This window comes from Condylostylus longicornis, unplaced genomic scaffold (genome assembly GCF_029603195.1).
Source record: "Condylostylus longicornis isolate FDR11 unplaced genomic scaffold, ASM2960319v2 ptg000020l, whole genome shotgun sequence".
NCBI lineage: Eukaryota > Metazoa > Arthropoda > Insecta > Diptera > Dolichopodidae > Condylostylus > Condylostylus longicornis.
The window spans coordinates 1,953,103-1,975,253 of record NW_026577989.1 but is presented as its reverse complement, the minus strand read 5'-3'; the positions used below and the strand labels follow the sequence as shown (position 1 = coordinate 1,975,253).

Genomic DNA, 22,151 nt, shown 5'->3' with positions numbered 1-22,151 from the left:
AATAAATAAAAAAATTTTATAACCCAAACAAAAAAAAAAACCATCATACTGTGTTGCATGAACTTTGAAATTTTGAGTGACCTATTGGGTGACATGATATGAAAATGTATTAAAGTATGTATAACAAATTTATATACAGAATGATGAAAAATTAATGTTATGATTTGAGATTTTGTTTTTTAAGTCAGCAAGCCTAAATTTGATCATTTATTCATTATTGTACGTTTTCTCGTTTATTACTCAATTTTGAACTGCAATATTTGGCTAAAAAAACAAATTTTCTGATATGATTTTCTTTTTATATGTATTTTATTTATGCTACATACCGTTAACTATGTTCGTATTATATAACATCAACTTCCATAATACCATACATGAATTTATTTCAATTTATAACAAGATGGGGCGGATAATTTTTGATTTAAATATGCTTGAATTTATCGCCGGGTTATTTTCTTCTGGTGTTTTGTTCTGAATTTGCTGTTTTCATTCGAATTTTGGAATAAAATATTCATCTTGTTTCACTCTGTATTATTAAAGTTGATATTGTTGTTATCCACTCCATATACAAATTGAATTTTTAACATTTTATGTAATGTTAATGTTAAAAAAAAAGTTGATAAAATTTTTAATTTATTTAAAATAAATTCACTTTCGTTTCGTTTTTTTGTTGTGCTTCTTATAATTTTTTTAAATAATACTTAATTTCTGTTTATTATTATTATCTATAATTTATAATATGCTTTATTATGGTGATAATATTATAATCAGCTGCATTTATGTATGTATGTAAATGACCACATTATTAAAAAATCAAGTTAAACAAAAACTGTTACTTTAAAATGAGATTTCATATTAATTATATACAGTTATTTTGATTGAAATCTAAATTCAAAAATTATTATTATTAAAAAATTCAAAAGATTTGATTTAATCACAACTTTTTGATTTGCATTATTAATATTGATAAATGTGTAATATCCCGTTGTTAAACTGGTGTGTTGAAACGTTAGTTAAAATTACTTATGTATGTTAAATGAATACATACAAATGCATACATTGCTGGATAACATCTGTACTGTTCGACTTGCTTAGCTACATCTTATGCTCAGCACTCGTAATATTAAATTTGTATTTTGTTAAATATTACATTTTTGACGAGAAAGCATAATGCGCGTGTGAACTTTATTTCTACATATGTAGATACATGTATAATGCCGACATATTTGTAAAATAACTTTCTTCTGTTTGAATTTTAATTACTATTTTCCATATTTTACCGATATTTTATCCAATATAAGAAAATTCTCGGAAATATTTCGTTAAAATATAGCTATAAGTCCCGCCAAAATACATACGTACGCCATATTCCGGAATTGTGCAGAAAAGTATTTAGAATAGGTTTTTTTATATTTCATTTTTATATTATAGTTCCTATAATTTTAATTTAATTATATTTGATCACTTAAAATTGTATTTAACTCGATCATTTAAAATTTAATAATTCTTATAAAAAAAACGAAAATTTACTCATTACCTCCCGCGATTTCATAAACTGAACTTAGTTTAATTAAGTGTAGTTGCAATAAAAACTAAATTGTCAAAAACATTTGAGTTCCCAAAATATAAAATTTTTCCATTAGAAGGAAAAGGAAAGATATATTATAATGTCAACCTATTAATGTAATATGTCTATAGTCCGCCTATAACGCCATCGGAATGACTTGAATTCATTGGTTCCCCCTTACGTGCACTAAAGTAATACGCGTCCAAATATTTTATATAAAAAAATTTGGATTTGCTCTGATTTTCTATACATATATTTTTTTTTCTCTGAAAAAGTTGAATCAACTTTAGCTTAAGTATAAACCTCAATGGGTAGTGCGTAGGACACGTTTCTAGATGTGGAAGTAGAAGGTAAGCGAATTGAACACACAGCGTAAGCCGACATTTAATGTGAACTTTTTCAATTTGACATTAGAAAGAAAAAACAAAAATTCGCTTTCAAATTAAAAAATTCCAAAACGTTGCTTAGGCGTGTAGCTAATTTACAGGTAAGAGAACATTTGGATACAATCACTTCGCGCTACTCGCATAATTATTTCTATCCCTTAAATGCAACGTCAAATTAGATCGTCTTAAGGCAACGTACCAATTCAACTTTATTTTAGCAAAATTTTAAAAACATTTAAGTTTTTTTTTAATAATATTTTGACATTACGTTAGTGTGGCATTTTTTCTAAAATATTAATAAAAAAAATTATAAAAAAAATAAATGTGATATGGGGGAATATCAAATAACAAGGTGTTCAGCATTTATGCCAAGTTAACGTCTTATTTTTCTTGTCTCAAATTTAATCTTTATTCAAAATTTTTATATGCAGATGTATTTTAATAATTTTCTGTTTTTATTTTTCAACAATCTTAAAATCACTGTACCTTTAACACACAAAATATTCAGAAAAAAAAGTGAAAACAAGATTTTTTTAATGTTTTTTAATAATAAAAGAAAACTGATGAGGTTAAATATTCTTAAAAAAAAAAAAAAAAATTTAAAAAAAAATGAACATAAAAATTTTATAACTAATTAAAATTTCAAAAAAATCCTCAAAAAAAAGAGGTGAAAAAAAAAGACATAAAATAAAAGTTAAAAATAAAATGTCAAAAGAAAGCGATATTAGACTAGGTTATAAAAGCTCGAATTTTACTTTCGGTTTCTAAATATAAATGACATACTTATATTTTTCCCTTTTTTTTCCAATTGGAAACTAATTTGTTTTTTGTTTTTACTGAATTTCGGGTGAAAATACAGAAGCTCCTTTACGAAATATTCAATATAATGGCAAAAAATTATGGTTTAAAATTTTAAATGATGAAATGACAGCAAGTTTATTAAATTTTCATAATTCATAATTTTTTCTGAAATTTTTATTCAAAAAGCTTGTCACAATTATAATTTTTTATGATATTTTGCATGTTAAATAAAAAGTGTAAGTTGTTTACCTTGAACAACATTGCATTGTCTTGAATTGTTGTGCTTTTGTGGAATGAAAGTGAAATTTAACTGATTTGACATTGAAATTTTTACTTTCATTTTGCAAAAAAAAATTAGAGAATTATTGATTGATGCATTGCCAATACAAAAGTAATAATGAAATTATAATATTTCACTATTGGGACATAGTTAGCATAGATTGACCATTAAAAATAACATTGCCCTCACATGAAAACAGTTAAATTGCGTTAATATTGTAAATTGTGTTTGCATTTTTTAATTACCACCTTCAATAACTTTGACAGCGAAAATATGAATTTCAAATTTGACATAATTTAAAAAATAAGTGTTCACATAATGCTCAAATAAATGTGAGTAATTTATGAATATCGGTTTGTACTAAAATGTGTCATATGAAACCTAGGACTAAAAACTATAACTAATATTATTTAAATAACCAAAAATTACCAAAAAATGGTTTAAATTTCAGCAGCATTTTATTTAGTTAAAATATTTTAAAGCGATCGTACAAAAATAATGTTCTTTTAATATATCAATTTTTTTTAAATAAATTTTACTCCTAATTTGAAAATGATAGAAATTTTAATATTATTTCTTAACAAATTCTTTTAGTGCTGTAGGCGTTCATTTTCTCTCTTTTTTTGGAAAATCGTGCTTAAGAAATAAAAATAATAAATGAGTACGACAAGAATTTAAAATTTTGGTTAAAAAAATATAAAAAACAATAAATAAATTTTTTTTTCAGTTTATTAAGAAGAATTCTTTGTTTTCTTCTTATACTTTTTTCTAAATTAGGAAGTTAATTAATAAGAAAAGAACACGAAAAGAACAGAAAAAAAATTATAGTTTTAGAATTCTTTTGTCAAAAATCAGGAAAATTTTTCAAGAAAACAAGAAGATTTTTGTTATTTCTTCTATTTGAATATTTCCGTAACATGCGATTGTTTTTGATTTTTTTTTCTATTTCTTTATGTTTTAATTTTTACATTTTAAAATCACATAATTATTTTATTTGAAATTAATTTAATTTTGCACGCTTACAATATTTAACGTGGTTTCTGCCTATCTCTACACAATACAAAAATTTTTAATAAAATTGAGACATTGAGGTTAGATCAGTTTCATACTCTATAGGCCTTTTGTTTATAGAATTGCTTTTTGAAAAAATTCTTGAATTTTTATTTAGAGAAAAAATTGATTTTAAAAATGAAAAACTTGTTTTTCAAAATTTTATGAATAAAAATGAGTTGTAAAAAAAAATAAAAGCTTATCATTACCATTATTAATTTAATAAAAAAAAAGTCAATTTTATTTTTTATTGCTAGTTATAGTGATTTTTTTGTTGATTTTTGATTTCAAAAAGCAGATTCAACATTTTTTTTTTATAATTTTGTATTATAAAACCATTTTTATTTTGAGTTTTTAAATAATAATAATCATAAATCTAGTTTTATTTATTGTGTTCAAATCTAATAAGACCTTCTTGTTTTATTTATATTTTTTGGTATTTTGATTTTAGTTTTTTCTTCAATTTAGAAGATTGAAATCTAGTTTAAAATAATAATTTGTTGCTAATTTTATACTGATGTTTGTATGAGTTTTTATATAGAAAATTATAAACTAACAAAAATCCGGTACAAAATATAATAATGAAATAAAAATGACAAACTAACCAGTTTCCGATAAAAAAAAAAATAAAATACAAAAAAAAAAATTTAAACAAGTTAAATAAAATATTAAAATTTATAATGTTGTCATTTTATCAATTAAGTTGAGTTTAAACTATTACTAATTTTGTGTAAACACACACATTGGTACGTGTACTGTTCATGGCGTACCTTTAACGAAAAAACTCAATACTTTATACCTAGGTGTCATATAGACATTTTTTGGTACTAAAATGTACTGTTTTTTTTTTTGTTTTAGTTTTGACAATTTTTTTTTATAGAATTCCGTTAATTGAAATTTACATAATATTAGCGCGAAGTGTTAAATCTAGTTCAGTATAATTTTATATATATTAAAAATATTTTGAATATTTCGGCTGTCATACGCGAATACTAATATGATTGTCATTTATTTCCGTCATCTATCGGCAAAAAAATGTATTACAAAATGTATTCTGGAATAATAAATCTTTAAGAGTTATTCAAAGAAAAATTTTTATATAGATTTTATTTTAATTGCTTTTACAATTTCCTGCACATTAAATTTTTGGATATAAAGAAGAGGAACTTTATTTTAATATAGTGATTTATTATTTCTGGATATTTTATACATATATGGACAAGAAATATTGCAGAAATAAATTTTTCAAACATGTTATATTTGCATATTTGTGCATACATACATACATATGTAAGTACATAATTCTTTTTATTTTAATATTTTAGTACTTAATTTAGAAGTTGATATTAAAATATAATCTGAAACGAAAATTTTATAAAAATGTAAGAAAAATTTAACAATTTCACCCTAAATTTATTATTTTAGGTACACACATACATATGTTAAAACCGTACTGTAACTAGATTTAAATCTTCAAACTTAAATTTTATTTTCGACTCCGAACCTCATTTCTTTTATTTTAGCTTTTGAATTCTAATTTTACAGTGACTCCTGTATTGATTTCTGTACATAAAACTGCCGCAACATACATCTTTAAAAAAATCTTAAAACTTTGGCTTTAGGAATCCGACCAATTGACGTCGATTCTGTCATCCAGCTATTCGATAACATAGTGAGTAATATTTCCGTAAAATACTGTGCATATTTGATTTAAGACACACTAAAATTATATGTAAAAAAATATGTTCTTGTATTGAATTTCCAGTTATAAATTCTTGTATACATATGTATGTACTTTTATTGTGCCAGATATCACAGATAAATTTCGAATACCTTGATTTTGTATATTTGGGAACAATAAATGGTTTACTATGCCATGGGTGTGTTAATTAACTTGCACCACAGACGTTAAAAATTCTTTAAATTAAAAAATTTTAAAATCTTTGCTTGCACTCTATGAGCTGCTGCTTATTTGTTTGAGTTCATCCTATGTAACACTTTGGTAATTCATCAGCTATTAGGGGCTATAGTACTTGCACTTTGGTGATTTATCAGCTAATTCCTTTAATTCTATTTTACTTACATGATGTATATGTTCCTTTTCTTGCAAGTTTTGAATTGATCTGTGCTAAACTTGAATTTTCAGTCATAGTTTTGTACTCATATAAAAATATGAAATTAATTCATTAAATTAATTTAAAATATAAAAGCTAAAACAGGAATTAAAAGTTATAAAAAATTAAATTAAAGAAAATAAAAATCAAGAAACAAAAATTCTCATTAAATAAAAATTTGCTAATTTTTTTTTTACTTTTACATTATAAAAACATCAAAATATTATGCAATATTGCAATATAACAGAATGAGTATGAGCGCCTCTAAAAACCATATTAAAAGAAAATCTTCTTCTATATATTTAATCTACCTGTTGCACTTTATATCAATAGTCTAGAAGTATAAAAAAACATAAAAATTAGGTTATCACGAAAATTTTTCTCATTCTCATTTTCATTAAAAACTAGTTATATTTAATATCAACATTTTATTACCTTTATACATAAATATATATACAGGAATATAATAATCAACAATCCATCTATCAATTTAACTATTTCTCTACTAAATACCTATACATATGTATACTACTCTCATATATATATATATATATTTACCTACATATATTTACCTACCCATATTTTATTATATTGGTAAAGCAGAGAAGAACTTGTTGGAGGAAAAAAAAACTACATATTTCTACAAAAAAGCAGAAAAAAAACTAAAATAACTGAATAAAAGTAAAACTAAAACAACAAGGTATCAAATCTAATCCAAAGTCATAAACTTACTGCACATAAAAATATGCAATAATAATAATAACAGTATTATAATAGCAATATCAAAATATAGCTTGAAAAGGAGTAAAAGAGAACGAAATTATTAAAGAAAAACAAAAATCTTAAAGTCATTAGGCCATCAAGGTGCATCGCTCATGGTATACACCTGTAACACTATCACTTTATTTATATCTATGATATTTTTTCCTCTATCTCTATTATATACATATATACATAGTTGGTACTTGGTATATATGTACATTTTTCTTGAACAATTAATGCACATAATATACATATATAGAAAGATAGTTGAATTTTTTTCCGATGTCAGCATCAAAGTTGCAACAAGTTACATTTTTGTATTGTAAGATTTCAAATTTGAAGCGCATACAAACCAGTTCATATTCTATATTATTTTATATGTATAATTGTATGTATGTTTTATATTAGGCATTGGTATACATAGTTCGCAAGATGTGGTTACATTGATTTTTAATGCAAAAGCATTTTATTTTATTTATATAATATAATATTTTTGTTGTTACACTACAGGGTATAAAAATACCTTCCATCTTTCCAATGAATGAAAATAGTGAAACTTAAGACTTAACTTATTTTACAAATATGTATGTACATTTTCTCAATTTTTTTTTTCTATATTTGTACAATCATACTAATACTTTTGAGTTTTGATTTAAAATTAAACCTGATGTCTGATATTACCATAATTATATACAAATTCCTACTTAAATGCATATGTATGTAATTAAAAATTTATTTACTATTTGCGTATGTATGTACGTACAATTATAATGAATAAATGCATATATAGATAACAGTAATTAAAGTATTCAATGTTCATACGAGTATTCAATTCATTTCTAGATTCATATACAAAATAATGAAAAAATCATGTGTATAACATGAATATCTAAAAATATACATTAGTGTAAATGAATATGTGTATAATTTTTTATGTGAAATTATTTTGTTATATCCATGCTCCTTTAAGGTAAACATACCACATTTCCAAGCACACATTCATACCTACATATATGAATGAACATACAACAAATTGTTAGATCCGGAATGAGAAAAGTATAATTTTTGAATGTATGAAGAACATGATTATAGCGCTATCATCATTATTTATATACATATATATTATGTATGACGTATTATAATGTACATACGTGAATGTTTCAAAGAACAGCTGAAATTATTTTGCATGTATTTTGTATGTGGGCATAAATGATTTTTTTTTGCAAATTCTAAAAAACGGGATATTCAAGAGTTGCATGCAATTTGATTACGACGTATAGTTATTTTACTCCTTTCATGATTTTTGTTCATAAGGTTACCATTGCGTATATATGTAAGTGTGCGTGTATTTATTTATGAATATATTTCAGAGATTAATTAGTTTACTTAATTATAATTGGTATTTGAAAATGCTGATAGCTTTAATAACATTTATAATCTAATAAGTAACTACAAATAAATATTTTATATTTTGACATTTGACGTAACAGGTTTGCTCAAGATAAGATTCTCCTGTTAAAAATTGTACTCTTGACTTTTTGACAGTTTTAAGAAATTGAGAATAAGACAACAAATGAAAATACTCTTTAGAAAGAAAGGGAACATCAATTCGTTTTTAACTGTCACTAATTTTTAATTGAGATTTTTTTTTACATAATGTCACTTTTGTCACAATATTTTCTTCATGTCTCAAATAATATTTTTCATGACAATTAGTTTTCTTATTTCATGACGCGTTTTTAATATTTATAATATTCTAAATGTCAAGTCAAACGAATCAAATCATATGGTTACACTATGTAATTGAATTTACGATAATAATCATCAATATTATTATTACAGGTATCAAAACGAGCTTTAACAGCAATAAATCTTTGAATTATATTTGAAGATGCAATAAAGATTTTGTGTGCACGCATTTAAAATTTATTTTTTTTTTAATTTTTTATACATACACATTACATACATGTACAACCATTTGAAACAATTTAATTCAATTCGGCGTTTAATTGGAAAAATGAAAAATGTTATGATGGTTTTTTATTGCACTTTGAACCTTTTCGGATTTTTCGGGGTTCTTTTTTAAAAAATCCATGAAATTTATATTTTTTTTTCATTTGGTATACAATTGTTTGTGTAAAATTTGAAAATATTGCAAAAACTTTATAAAAAAAATTTAAAATTTAATAATTGCTTGCAGGTTTTATGATTGGATTTTTTGTTTTGGTTACAGGTTCACCAAAAATGTAATTATTATAAATCAAAAAAGCATAAAAAATTTGTGTCAAGTTTGTTATAAAAGGGATTTAGAGAAAGAAATCTCTTAAAATAAATCTTATTTTGCGCCACCTTTCTTTACTTTTCGTGAAATTCTTATTTTACGTTTGATGTAATCTTTTTTAAACGCGCTTGAGTATGTGAACAAATTAAAAATGTAGAATAAGTATAGAAAATGTGGAATAATTATATTGTTTCAGATTGCAATCCTGAAAAATCTTAATCACCTGTTGGAACAATTTTTTTAAATATGTATGTATGTATATATGAAAGAGGTTTTAACATGGGTATAAAATTTTAATTTTGTTATGGCATTTAGGGCATTTTCTGTTTCAAACTGCGTATATTGATTTTGCGATTATTTTTACCGCAAAGTCATTAAACTTCCGTGATTTTTGTTTTCGGGTTATTTTAGCCGATGTATAAGAAAAAAAAAAGAAATTCTCTTAGACTTTGAAATGCATAATTCTTTGAATCTGTGCTCTTTTGCCGTTATTCTTATTCTTTATTCTTACACTTTTAGTTTTGAAATTTTGTGTCAGTCATAAATTTAACAGAAGAGCATGAAAAATTTTCATTATTTTAGCCCTTGCGTTATTTATTATTAAACCCGTCACGCTCAAGGTGAAAATTAACCAGCCCCACCAAATGTTAAGAAGCAATGAAAAATTAAATTAAAAAATAAAAAAAAAAAATTCAATTTTTGCATAAATAAAAATTTTGCATAATTTAATAAAATGCAAAAAAGTAAAGGCATATTTACCATTTCTGATGTACAAACACTTTACGTATAAATTAATGAATAAAGAGAAAAGTGGAAAAGAGAGTGTGACAAGTGTAATCAAATCATCGTTTCGTATTGGTGGTCTATGCGAAAACATTCATTGTTGTATCAAAAGGGAAATTTCTTTTCATTTTAATATTTTATGTGCAAAGTCATTAAAATCAATTTTGTGAAATTGACAGTTTGTAGATGATTTTTTTGTTTTGTTTGCGAAAAATTCTTTCGTATTAAATGCGTAAACGATAGCTTTCAATTGTATTCATTGATGACATTTTATGTACATATAAGTATAAATACATATGTAAAAATATTTTTTGATATGTCAACAAAGTTTTAAATTTAAAGTGAAATTTTTTATTAATTGTACTTTTTTATCAAAATGTCAAAATAGAATTTTAATGTTGTCATTAGCTTTATGCAGAAAAAAAGAAAAGAAAACAAAAAATTTTTTTAGTTATTTTTTTTCTTCTTTTTTTTTCAATTAAATTACAATTAAAACGTTAACTGTTTATACCATTTATTCGTATTATAATACAAAGTAAGTGTTAAATACACGAATGAATCAAGTCGATCACCTTGACAGAATGAGTCAATAAGCAATTTCAATTATACTTTTCGCATCAATAATTTTAAATTTTTTTTTTTTTTCATTCAGTTTTGTAATTAATCCTGGTATTTGTCGTCTATTGAATTGATAATTTTAACATTCCGACACGTGGTTCTATCTACGAAAAATTACTTAATTTATTTATACATAGAGTAAAAGTAATTGAAAATCTTATGAAATTGGCCATAAATAATTTTCATTTTCATTTCATTGATGTTAAAAGTTTTTGGTGCATAAAAATGTGAATTTTCTCTAGTGATTGGAGTGTGTAATAAAAAATAATAATTGAGCAGAATTTATAGAAAATTTAATTAAAAAACAAAAAGGTAAAAAATTACAAATTTTTTCAAATATGAATAAAGTTTTTCCGATACCTTTCAATTAAAATTTGAATTGAGTAGTTTAAAAAACATACAAGGTACTATTGAATATATGTAAGTAAATATGAGGGTCTCAGAAGCAGAGTGGCGTAATACTGATTTTGTAAAAATTTTCTGATTTTTCAAAAGAAAAGTAGCATAATCCACATTGTGGCTTTCGCCACTCTGCTTCTGAGCCCCTCACTTAATATATTGATTCAAACGGTTCTAAATTTAATTTTGTTTTTAGGTGCTATTCAGGTCATAGGCGCTTAGAGAACGAAATTTCTGGAATATTTTCTTAAAAAAATTATGAATGTGTTTACTGGTCAAATCAATATTTTTTCACCTTTCAGTTTTTGACGGTGATATCAAACGCTAATTCTTCGAAATTCTTAGAAGGAAATTAAAATAAAAAACCTATTTTACTAAATTAGTCATTGAAATTAACGAATCAGAAAATTGAAATAGAATTTGTTTAACTAAACGCGGATGTTGTATTATGCTAGAAAATTATTCCCCTATTTTTGTAAACAGGATTATTCATTCTTCAAAGAGTTAATAGACGCTCAATTCTTGTTTAGTCAATTCTATATAAAACACCCGTTGAATCAGTAAAATACCATTATTAAATCTATACAAAACATTCCAAAATTTAGATGAATATTTAAAAAATTGTAATGATTAAAATTCATTCTGCGGTTTTATAAAAATATTTTGATTGTAATTTTGTTGATAAATCATGAATTTTTTTATTTTAGTTCTTTTTTCCAAAGCACATTCTTATAATAAAAAGTTTTTTTTTTTTATCTTATTCATCAGGAATAAGAATATTAATAATCCTCCACGGTTTTTCACAAAATTTTATCTTTTTTTTTTCATTTTTTTTTTTATCATACTCAATTCCTTATTTGTAATTTTTTTAATGTAATTTAAATGACAGAAAGATTTTTGACCTCATCTACATTATTTACTTGTTATTTTATTTTATACGCGTACATATTATAGTAATAATCATTTTATCCTGAACACGAAATGACGAAAGTGATCTTGATGACCATGAAAAAAAATACAGCAATTTTAATGTTAAAATTTTAATGATTCATTTCTGATTGTACACATATATGGGTTTTTATGATTTTCATACTAGAAAATATCATGGAATAGAATATAGAATGAATATTTAAAAGAAAAAATTATGAAAAATTTTGATTAGTAGATTAAAAACTTAAAAAATTACATAAAAAATTACTGAATATGCAATTATAAGCAAGAAACTCAATCATACAAGTATGATTGTTTTGTATGACTAATAATATAAATTGACTTTTGCTGCCAAATGCTTGTATAACATTACTTAATCATATTTTGTGATTTCGTATTACTATGATATAAAAAACATTTTTGTAAGTAGTCAGCATTTACATCCAGAATTTTACTCCGTTTTGCACAATTGTTTAATTCAGATTCAAATAAAGTTAAAGCTGTTGTCATAATGAAATATGTTGATATAATCATTTCTTTGCCATTTGTGAAATAATAATTTTGATAAGGTGCAATTCTATAATAAACTTAACAAATTAAAGTCTAACTGATATTAATACTTTTCTGAAATCAAACTTATTATTCAAAGATTATCAAACTTGTATGATCTAATACACAACTTGTTTGTTTAGCATTTCCTGTATCATAAATTAATTTCTCTTAATATATTTTTGTACCAAATATCCTATATATGATTAAATTAATTAATTTAGGAAATTACAAATGGAAATTAATTAATTTATTTTGGAAAATCTACTGTATTTGAAATTTCCTTTTCAAATTTTTCTCAATTTTTACATGCCGACATATTTTTTATTTTAAATTAATTCGGAGATGGTTTGAAAATTCCTAAAACGAATTCCGATGATGATGTGTTGAGCACATACGCATACTAAATATGAAAGTTATTAAGATTAAAATTTTAAATTTAATTTAAAAAACAACACGATTTCTATAATTTTTCATTTTTGTTTTAAAAAATTTTATAAATTTAGATAAAAAACAATTGAAACAAATCACCTTAATAAAATTCATATAGTTTCGATGCGTATATATGTATGTATACATTAAAAGAAATCGATCATTTGTTATGTTTTCTATTTATAATACTGTCGAACATCACAAATATTCACTAACATTAGCATGAAAACATATAGCACACACATATCGATTATATGAACTCTATTGTATACTTAAATTTCCGTATTTCCGTATACAATTAAAATAGAAAACACAACAATAGTTTATAAAAAACGAAAAACATAATAATATGATTAATAAATTCACCAAATTTAGAAAATCTAAATAAGTCATCATCAATCTTAAAATCATATTGTCTATAAACATAATATTGTGTATGCCCACAAACATATACACATACATGTACTTAAATAGAAAATGAAAAAAAAAATCTATAAATTTCATTCACCAAAAATCCAAATTTTTTTTTTCACTTTTATTATTTTTATTTCCACTGTTAATACCTTTTAAAAATATACAAAAAAAAAAATAAAAATACACCTGATTTACAAGTGGTAAACAAATTTCACTTTTCACGTTCACATATGAGATTCATACATGTTCGTTCATATGTTTAATGGGATTTGGAATATATGGTGAATTAACATGTCTTAGATTTGTACGTGTAATTTTGAATTTAGACTTTTTCAATTTGATTTTATATTTGGGAATTTTTTTTTTGTATTTACATGATAATTTCTGAAACGGCTGCCAAATATCTAAGTGAATGTTTGAACACGCAAATATTTGCAAAAATTTTTGTTTGAATTTGGTTGTTGTTTTTACTTAGTCGGAATTCAAACCAAAAATTTCTCATGTATCCGGTCATATGCATGTTTTAATGCTTTTTTTTTCGAACTTGACATGCACGCTATATTATTATTATGGATCAATTTCTAATACCCTAATAGCACATATAAATTTTTTAAATAATTAATATTATTTCTCTTATATGTTTTTAAACGGTAGTTGAGACTATTGTCCAAAAACTGTTATGTTTTCCATTTCGACAAAAATAATAATATTTAAATATTATTTTGGTGTTTTGCTTTGTCTTTCATTATAGCCTTAAGGGAAAATATTATTAAAGACAATTAAACTATAATAATATTATAAAAAAAATATTATATTTGGCGATGTTATTAAATACATGTGTGTGTCTGTGTGTGTTTGTGGTCTCTAAATTTTCACTATAATCAAAAATATTTTTTCTTCACAACTTGTTATTTTTCGTATACGATTTAAGAAATTAATCAAGCCTTAAAAAATAAAACAAAGTTGCGGTATGTGCAAGAAATTAGAAAAAATTACCAAAAAGGTATTGAAGGAATTATGAATGACTAGAGGATCACACGCAGTAAAAAAAGTATGAAATTATTCCGTTAATGCCATAAATGTATTTGTACCACAATTTTGTTTTTCATATTACTAGATTTTGACTTTATGAAATGTATTATAAATTTGTTGTTTTATTCGTTATGTAGAAATTGAGGCCTAAAGTGATAATTTTTGTATTATTTGAGTTTTTTTTTATAGAATTTTGATTCATTCTCTAGTTTCCATTCCATGACACATTTGACATAAATGTGTCAAAGTTGACATATGTAAGAATTTATGACAAAATTTGTAAAAGTCAAAATTGAAAAGTGAAAACAACTTGAACACTAATTGAAATAAAATGTGTTGAAACCGAACTTTCTCTACTATATCTAAAGAACTAATTGACGGAATTTCTGGAAATTTAATATGTGAGTTCTAATGCCATATATCCTTACACTAAAAGGAACAACTATTGATTTCAGTCATTTTGTTATAATATTTTTTAAAATATTTTTTTTAATATAAAACCGATGATTGTAAGATTTCAATAATTCCAATTTTTTTTTTTTAGCTATCATAATTATTTTTTTAATAAGTAGGTCTTTTTGGGTATACTTTTGGTGTAATATACTAAAAATTTCCTAACTTATACTTTAAATTTTTCAAATTGTATTATTTAGCTATAAGGCTTTTAAACTATAAATTTAGAATTTTCAACTGAAGGAAATTTCAATTGTGCTATATAGAGAGAAAGTTCAATCATTATGATGAATTTTTTGAAATTGTGACTGACCTAGTGATTATTATACAAGTTTTTTTTCTCCATATGTTTTTAACTTAGCTTCTTTTATTTATTAATAATTTATAGTAGTTTATGTCTTCTGTATATGCTTTTATTTTATTAACCGTATATAGTCAGTTAGTGTCTGATTAAAAAGAAGGTATCATCTTTAATGAAAGGTAAAATAATAAAAATGAAAACACTTGTGTAATTGGACAGTGTAATTATGTAATTTACGAATATATGGTTGATTTTTTTCCCTTGTGTTGTTATAGGTCAATAGGTAACATGTCTATAGAGAGACATGGGAATTATTACATATGTGTGTACACGCTTTTAATAACCATAATGATTTTATTTAATTTGTAATTTTTTAAAGGTGTATCAAGTGAAATTTTACCATAGCACATTATTAAAAAATAGTCAACAAATTAGAAAATTAATTACTAAAAATGGTAAAGGTTTTTTTTTCTAGTTTTTTGTTGATCGCGCATCGACAGAGAAATTTTCATTCTTTTCTTTCATAAATTTTTAGGGGTCTGTTTTTTGAAATAATCAAAGTTTTTGTGAAAATATTTTGGAAACAAAAAAATGTTTCGTTTTTTTTTTGTGGTTTCACCTGCCTTTTTTTTTTTTTGAAAGAAAAGCGAACCTTTTTTGTTATCATTATGGTAATCATAATTATGGCAATATAAAAGACTTTTTTTATTAAATGAAATGTTAATCGTTTTAATATTTGTCACGTATAAAATTTACTTAAATGACGGTTCGTGTCTTGTTTTACTATCGAAAGTAAAACTAAAAATTGTACCTAATAGTGAAATTTCATATCAAACATTCACTTTCGAGCATTCGACCTTCTTCTACAAGTAATTCTATAATATCAATAGTTTTATGAAATAAATAGCCTTACTTCAAAAATGCAATACCAGTGTCTTACTACCCTTATACCCTATGAATTTTATTACTGAATTGTATATTGTATGTATAACAATAATTTAATTTTAGGCTCATTTTAAGAAATAAATTTATTTTTGGGAGAAATTATTCATGTAATATGTAAAATTTAGACAGTAATTGTCTCTAGACTATAATTCTCTAGATAATGTCTAGATAATGGTTCTTGTCTATATAAACATGAATAAAAACCAAGTTTCCCACCTTTTATTTGATATACAACCCCCAACATATTACAGATAATTTTCCAAAATTAACAGTTTAGTATAATATTTTTATTATATAAAGTCACTAATTGTGTTTGCCTCACACATAAGTTGATCTTTTGTTATTATTACATAATTTTGGTCTTGTTATAGAGTATCACACTTATATAAAGAGCGAATAAATATGGCATAACTGACTATGAGACAGACTATGACTTTAAGTTGCTGTATTACCATATTATTTAATGCAAAATTTCAGTACTGTCTTTTCAATATTTTCTAAGATATGGCCAAACTACTTTTGAAATTGTATGGCAGTTACCAAGAGGAGCCAAGCAGTTGCAACGAATTTTATTAAAGACATTGATCCAATTAAAATATTCGCTTGTGTGAAATTTCAATACTACAGCTTTTATAGTTTCTGAGATATAGCCAAATAAATTTTGAAGTTGTATGACAGCTACCCGAACCACCACCCCTATTTACTACAATAAATCATCTGTTAAAATTTGATGAACTTAGCTCAATTAGTTTTGAGTTATCGTTGGAACGGACAGACGGATAGATAAAGCTAAATCGACTCAGAATTCGACGCTGATCGAAAACATACACTTGAGTGCATATCTCAGACCGTTATTTCTTAGCGTTACAAACAGTGAGGAAAATTTAGTATACCCTTCGAACATACGTTTGTACGGGTATAAAAATGGTATAAATGGTGGCGCTGTTCTTATTCGACGCATTTCTTAAATATTTCATATTTGTCAAAAATTTCCAAATGTCAAAAACAATCATAATGAATTCTAAACTATAATAAATATTTTTTGTTGTTGAATCATAAATTCCATTTGAATGAAATTATTTTGAAAAATTTTTTCAATTTCTATACAATTCAATTTTTTTTTCTTATTTATTTTATAATTAATTATTTGTATAATATGCTCACATAAATTCACCATAGATTTTCACTTTAATTTAATATTGTTTGAATGTTTTTTTTTATTAAAAAAATATCATTGCAAAATTTATATACAAAATTATTTCATAGACTTTACATAAATTTAACAAATTAAATCAGCTTGAATTTAATAATGGTAATCAATCAATTTTATACAAGCAAAAATAATAAATTGTTAAATTTTAGTGTTTTTAAGTTATAAAATGCAATATACAAGTTATAAGTGATCATTCTTTAACGGAAAATCATTAAAATATTTAAAAAATATTTCATTTTTTATATTGAATCTATTCACAATAATTTTAGATTGCATTCCTACATATGTATGTACATACCTACAAATTCTGTTTACGCAATTCTTTCTTGTTTATTTTTTTTTTCAATATAATTTCAAAAAAATTATTGTTGCTCTGCTGTTCAATTATAAATTCCTTCTTTATAATATGAACTCTCTTATTGTGAATATTTAATTTTCAAGGAAGTCCAGTCCACCATAAAAAACCAGTCCATAATTCACTTATATATATACAATATTATTATGGTACCTACATAATATATAAGAAACGGAGGAAAAAAAAATTGAAGAAGATGCGTGTATTTGTCATAATATTTCTGTTATAAAAAAAATAAAAAAACGAAAAAAAAAATGTTGACAAGACTAAGACAGTTTTTACTTTTGTTGTTGTTGTACAAAATATCCCACTACCTTATTATTTTATAACTTGTAAGATAGTACCTAAATAACCGTATTCATTTCGATGCAATTGCATTAAAAATATTAAACTGTACTTGTTGTACAATATGTGCAATGCAATTTTTATCTTTAGAGAAATTAAAAGTTTATAAGAAGAAGAAGAAGAAGAAGAAAACAGCGACAAGACATTCTACAAAAACATTTTAAAACGAGTTTTTTTTCTCAAAAAAAAAAAAAAAATGGAATTGTAATTCAAATATAATCAAAATCAACAAAATAAAGTTTTGATGATTACAACACGTTAAAGATGCTTCTCATGATGAATGATGCTTCACAGGGAAAATAATATTGGTTGCGTTCCATTTAAAAGTGTACAATGCTAGAGACTTCTCCCGAATATATACCAGTCGTTTGAAGTGTTTTGGAAATGGAACACTGTTTTCTCTGGAATTTCTTTTGTTGAATTAAAATATAAAAGAGTTGACGTTTATTTTCCATGTCAAATTAAAACGCCATCTACTTTATGTTAATTACTTCTATAAGGAGTTCAGAGGAGGTACATAGGACTGCGAGTATTGCATATACTCTTGTATCTCAGAAGTTTTACACATTCAGCATATCGTAAGCCGACAGCCTAAACGAACACTATAATCCTATATAAATATAATGTGGTGCACATGTAATACCATCATTTTTTAACATTGTGACAAAATAAAAATGCGCATAATATGAAAAACAAAAAATAATTACAAGAAACTTGATTTTTAAAATCTTCACACATAAACAAAATATGTGTATGAATGAATAAGTTGTAAGTGAGGTATAGGAAGATTTAACTAGGTGAATTCTATTGAAAAAAAGAAATGAAAAATTGAAAAAAAAATAAGAAGAATAAAAATTAAAAATTAAAAATAAAAGTGAGTAAGATTGAAAGCAAATCATTATTTATTAATAATCAAGCATCTAACAAGCTTTTTAATCTTAAATTGGATACGGTATATTAAAGAAACTCATCTCATTATATGAGCTCACTCATCTTTATGTTATTTTACTATATAATTTATCATATTTTGCAATACTATTGATATGGTGACCATTTCAGTGAGATTTTATAATAAAAATTCAACAGAAAAATCTGAAATACAGTTAAATTATGGTAATTGCCATATTGTTAACACAGAATTGTTTTAACAAAATTAAAATAAAATTTTATTCATGCTAAGAAATTAAATTAAGTTAAGATTTGAGATTTTACTAAACTTTAATAAGACTGATTTTGGTTGCGAGATTGGGACTTTAAAAACGATTTAAAATTTATCAATTCGCAATCTTCGAGAGAAAAATTTTAAGACAAATATACGGCCGGTACAGGAAAGAAAACGATGGAGGATATCGCATAAGATTTAACCACGAACTTGATCAACTAATCAAGGGCTATAAGAAAAGAAGATTCGTCAAAGCCCAAAGAATAAGATGATTAGGACACGTAATAAGGATGCAAGATGAAGTAGTCGTGAAAAATATCTTCAAAGATAATCCGACCGGCAGAACAAATCGTGGACGACCGAGAAAAAGATGGTTAAACTTAGGGGAGGAAGATTTAGTAAAAATGGGAGTGGCTCAATACACCCGAGCCGCTCACAACAGATCCGATTGGCATTGTGGTCTACCCCCGGCTGTAAACCGAAGAAGAGGAAGAAATTATGTTAAAATATTTACATATATATATATATAATATATATATAATATATATATTATATATATAAAATATATATATATATATATATATATATATATATATATATATATATATATATATATATATATATATATATATATATATATATATATATATTATATATAATATATATACATATATATGTATATATTATACTAAAATTCAAGAGTACTCTGAGAGGGTAAAAAAGAACGAATTAAAGATAAAAAGTTACAAAATTAAAATTTTAATTTTTTTGGCTGAGTTTGTCTTAGTTTGAGAATTTATTTTGGTTGAAAACGAAATGTCAAACTAAGAAAATGAATTTTTTTAAATTTTACTTAATCACATTAGAATTTAAGCACATTGTGGCGTTTTTTAATTTCTAATCTAGAAAATAATGTTTGTCCTTTGTATTAATAATAAATGTCTGGTCACCTTTATCATAAAGTAATCGAATTAAAAAAAAATAATTCGATTCAACATCAAAGACATTAAGAGCATAGTAATTTATCATTTAAATGGAACTACAATAAATAACCTACAATAAAATAAAACCTACATCTATATCGTAAATAAGAGTATGTATTCATTATAAGTATATGCATGCAAGCATGCATATATCGTGTAAATAAGTGAGCCACCTAATATGAGAGATTTAGAAAATTTATTGTTTTTATATATGTACATATATGGTGATGTGTACAAAGAATTAACTGTATTATAATGAATTAGGATTAAATATTTATGAAGTTGAATTTGATGAACTGATATAGAAGATGAAAGTGATTTTTTCTTTTCATTTTTTACAAAATATTTTCCTGTTTTTTTATTTAGCGTATAATGTTATTGCTTGTATACTTATATTATACAAAAAAACTTGAATGATATGGGAAATATTTAATATTATATTCATATTTAAAACAAAGTACATAATAATAAACAAGAAGAAGAAGAAGAAAATGTGAAGTTTGTGAGAAGGATGACCCCGAGCACAATTCTTTTCAAATAAGTAATTATGTAGATCTCATCACTCTTTTTAATTCATGTAAAATTATTAGTTTTGATCATATTGGATTTGAAATTATATTGAATTTTTTTTTTTACTACTTTTATTTTTTGTAGGTTAGTTGGGAGGAATCTGTGTTTTTTCTACTTTGTCTCATATTATAATTGTTATTGGAATTTAATGAGAAATTTCTTTTAAAATTTAAATATGCTACAATAAAATTATAGCTTTTTTTTTTTTAATTAGTGAAATTTTTAATTGTAAACATGAAGATAAAATGAAAGTTTATAGATAATGTTTTCTCCTTTAAAATGATAGAAATTTGAATAAAAATTTTTTTTTTGTAAAATTGTTTAAACAAATTATGAAAATAATTAAGTAAAGTAATTATTTTTTTGGTAAATTTATTTTAAAATTGACTGTCATCTTCTAGAAGTAATTAAAATTAAATAGCTGTAAATATTCTTGTTATTTTAGAAGATAAGCCAGAAATTTAATTTATATTGAGTTTGGGTTCCTGTTTTTATTTTTGACATTTTGCGCTGCCCAATTAAACTCTAATTAACTGAAGTCAAATATGAGTGGCAAATTTTGTGAGTTTATAATTTTACTATTTTTTTTTAATTCCTGCTTTACTCCCCTTGGAAACATAGGGCTTCCCCAAAGTTTCTTCAACGAACTCTGTTAGAAGCCATTCTTTTTGTTTTTGGTCATGGCGGCCACGGCGTGGCGATATCTTTCTTTAATATTCTTTGCCATGTATTCTTGGGTCGTCCAACGTTTCTTCTCCCTTGCGGGTTAAAAAAAATTTTATAAAAATTAAAAATTTTTATATATAAAAAATTATGGTCCGTTTTAATATTGTAATAGCTCAGTAAATAGAAAAATAATATTAGTACTGTATACTTTTATAACGGATGATGGTTTATCTAAAGAGGATGTGCAAAAAGTAAATCGATTACTTATTGTGTGAATGCTATGCGATGACTCACTTGCGACTGAAATATTTCAGGAGGGGATTTGCCTTATATAAATATTTCAGGAGGGGATTACAGTTTGCCAGAGGTCTAAGTATAGTACTAATATGTGATGAGAATCAAAAAATATCTTATGAATCGGAGTGGAATCAGTCAGTCGGACCATGTCTCTACGAAAAAAAAATATATGCACATATAAAAACTTTTCACCCTGAACTTAATTCAAAAATTCTTATTTTGCATCTCAGTATTGTGTGTTTTTGTTTATGTTTCAATACACTTTTGCAAAAATACTTAGTGTCTAAACATGTAAATATTAATTTCCATTGAATTTTGTGCTTATAATTGCTATTTTGAACTTTTGGCAAAATCTTAAGGACAAATTTGAATATGACACAATTAAACTTAAAATTAAAAACATTAAAAATCACTGCACAAAATAACGTTATTTGTATATCACTAAATTTTTTTTTTATTACTA

At 24.1% G+C, this 22,151-nt stretch overlaps 1 long non-coding RNA gene across 1 annotated transcript in view; it reads left to right on the top strand.

The window, feature by feature from the left end:
* Nucleotides 1–22,151, top strand: part of LOC129606685 (uncharacterized) — a 40,805-nt gene that overhangs the window by 7,813 nt on the left and 10,841 nt on the right. The gene's annotated exons all lie outside the window — the stretch shown is intronic.